This window comes from Electrophorus electricus, chromosome 7 (genome assembly GCF_013358815.1).
Source record: "Electrophorus electricus isolate fEleEle1 chromosome 7, fEleEle1.pri, whole genome shotgun sequence".
NCBI lineage: Eukaryota > Metazoa > Chordata > Actinopteri > Gymnotiformes > Gymnotidae > Electrophorus > Electrophorus electricus.
This window is the reverse complement of record NC_049541.1, coordinates 18,007,828-18,011,219: the sequence shown is the minus strand read 5'-3', so window position 1 is coordinate 18,011,219 and position 3,392 is coordinate 18,007,828. Positions and strand designations below refer to the sequence as shown.

At 33.1% G+C, this 3,392-nt stretch overlaps 1 long non-coding RNA gene across 1 annotated transcript; it reads left to right on the top strand.

The window, feature by feature from the left end:
* Positions 1-1,019: 1,019 nt before the first annotated feature.
* On the top strand, positions 1,020-1,431 carry LOC118241666. Its single transcript, XR_004776291.1, has 3 exons — positions 1,020-1,074; positions 1,194-1,247; positions 1,375-1,431. It is a non-coding gene; the product is annotated as an uncharacterized LOC118241666 (long non-coding RNA).
* Positions 1,432-3,392: the final 1,961 nt, after the last annotated feature.

Here is a 3,392-nt window from a genome sequence, read left to right as displayed (position 1 = left end):
TAGATTTCCACTTTGTCTCATATGAGTCTATCTGGTAGTGTGTGTTCCTCTTTGTTAAATAAATGAGAGCTTCTCTGTCTCAGAGTCTGATTTACTGCACTGGTTAAACATTTTATTCATCTGTAGATCAGAAGATGTTTGGCAGAAGTGCTTCCCCCATATTTTAACCAGAGTCACATGCAGTAGTTTACAAAAGACCTATCACAGAATGACTGTTTGTACATCATTCTCATTACAGCAGTTTGTTTTAAGTTGTGTAAAAAACAAAGTTATCATCTTTTTCCAGAAAAGTCTGTGACTGTGGACCAGCCTGAGTATTACGATGATGTCACCACCCCCGGTGACCTAATAAGTGAGTTCCTTTATTAACTGATCATGTGATTCTACTTCCTTAAACCAAACTATGAAAAGATGACTGGACTGTTTTAAAGACAGTCTGCTTTTATTGAACTTAGGTGACATAGAAAGAGAGGACATACCAGAGAACTACGATGATGTCATCACTGCTGGACCCAGCCCTGATATTGTAGCAGGTGTGGTTTTGTATTGGGGATTGTCTGTCAGACAGAACAAACATTCTTACTACAAACCCATAATTGTTCATTTATTTGGTGTGAATACAAGTATGAATTTGTATGGGGAGCACTTTTATATTCAGTCATCATTAAAAACTGAGATCACAAATAAAATAATAAATTAATAAATAAACAAACAAATCAATCAATAAAAAAGAAAAGAGAATCATTAAATTATCTGTAAATGAATGATACCTGTGCTACTTTTATGGAGCTTTTCTATGCTTTAAGAGCTGCCAGCTCAGTAACATCTGTGTGTCTCGGTACATCTGTGTTTTGGTGTAGAGGACGTATCTGAGAATTATGATGATGTCATTACTGATGATCAGAATGCTGCTGTTGTGACAGGTATGACTAGTAATGTTACAATATTGTAGCCTCATACATAAAAGCAGTTAATGAAATAAATGCTAATGTACTGGTATTTTCCTCTATATCTCCTCTACAGAGAACTATGATGATGTTATTACCACTGGACCAAACCCAAACATTACAGCAAGTAAGATTTTATTATAAGGCCATTTATGTCAAATGGAAGCACTGAATCAGAACAATAGGTTGTAATGTAACACATATTTTATTGATATCAGTATAATATGTTTTCTCCTGTCGGTATAGTGGCCACACCAGAAGACTGTAATGATGCTGCAACAAACCCAAATGTTACAGAAAGTAAGTATTTTTTTAAAATGTAGAAACTGTAATGCTGTATATATATATATATATATATATATATATATATATATATATATATTCATTATATTTTAACATCATAATTGATCTTTGCCTGTTGGTGTAGTGGACACACCAGAGAACAGTGATGACATCATCACTGCTGGACAGGACGTAGGAGGTGTAAATCGTGAGCGGCTTCCCTTGTTGTGTCCTCCACTACATTCCACCTGTATGGTGGAGTCAGTGTGTCAAATCAAGAACACAGGCAGCACAGTGAAAACATGGTCACATTAGTGCTCATATAAGATGAAAATGTAATAATGTTGATGCATGACAGAGGACTCTTATTTATATATCAACTACAGTCTCCCTTCACTTATATAACAAGTGCACCCATATTTATACAAGTGGAGATGACTGAGACAGTACTGGAGTTCAGTGCCATCTACATCTGTCTAACTGTCCTACAAATGCTGTGTCTGTCTAAGTACAAGCTACAAATTATGTGTCTGGTACCTTGAATCATGAAAAGGCTTAAAACTAAACAGAGCTGGTTGTCATAAATGATAATAGGCTACATTTTATTCTTAAGATATTTTTATTTAAGGCACAGCATTTGTACATCTTCATATATTATATTTCTTGGAAATCATAGAATTTCTTAGCACTGTAGTGGTGATTAGATAAACACTGAGGCAATTTCTGTTTTACTCACTCATTAACATTTTCCAAGCTGATTTAATATGTGCATAATACAAAAATAAAATATTTTAAGTTATTTTAAGATTTTAGAAAGAAAAATTTGAATGTACTCTTTTTACAGACTATGAGGACATGAAGGAGGAGCCTAAGAAAGAGATGAATCACATGACCAAGAGACCACACCAAGTGCCTTTCCTCAGGAAATTACATTTGAACTTCTTCAAACTCAAAAAATTATTTCTAACATTTTTCACAATATGTAACATTTTATACATTGTTTATTTCAGCTTTCGGCTGGAATCACACCCAGGTATAAAAATACCAAAGTTTCTTTCGCAGCCAAGCGTCACCAATTGTTTCTCAACATTTTTTAAAATGGTAATATGTAGTACATAATCAAAGATGGAAAGCTTTATCTCATCTATGTCACTTGTTCTTCTGTTGAAATAAACAAGTGATCTTTTGCAAGATCTCCACATTTAATCATTCTGAATACTTTGCTTACGCTATTAGAGGCCTAAACTTACTTTTTCAATTCTCAACAATGTTAGCAGCCTAGTAAATTAACAAATAAACAAATAGCCTAAATAAAACTAACGTTTATTGGAAAAGGCTCCCTATTCCTTTTTAATCCGTACTACTTAGGAGTCGCATCATAAAAATACACATGAAATAAAACATTTAACGTTTTAGAACTTTTATTTTTAGCGAGGAAATTACACCTTAAAGGCATTCCGTACCATTTCTAAAAATGAATTTTACAACCTCTGTGATATTTTGTAGTATTTTATGTAATCCTACTTTTTTTTCCCTTTATCTACACTTTCACACATTTCAGAATTCGGTGATCTGCGCAGTTTCTGAGTTTAAGATAAAAAGGATGGCACAAAAGTTACATGACGCGATTCAAATATCAGTCTTTTTTTTCCAAAACAAATAGAAAAGGAGAAATCAAATATGGAAAGCTTATTATATATCCTAAAATGAAATTAGTAATATAATCGTTTTTATAATTAATTTATAAGCGTAGTAGGGCTAAATAGATTTATTTTATATTTATACTAATGATAAATTATGAGTGAAAGCCAAGGACAATGTTGTACTATTAACTTATTGTTACACTAGAATAAGTTATTTATTTTAGGTGTCAAAAGCATTGGTAGTGTCACACACAACACTCTTACATTTATGGTATTTAGCTGAGATTAAATTCAAATTTCTATTATGAATTTAAGAAACATAAATAAAATGGAGCCATAAAACCTACATGTACCACTGAGTATTTGTATTCTAGTGCAGCGCAAGTGCAGGACGTACAGACTCCCTCGACGGAGACATTTATTAACATACGAAAACACAACGGCACTCACATATAACGTCAACGGTGAACATGAACACACAACGACTAACATTACCGATGTGAACATTAACACAGACAAC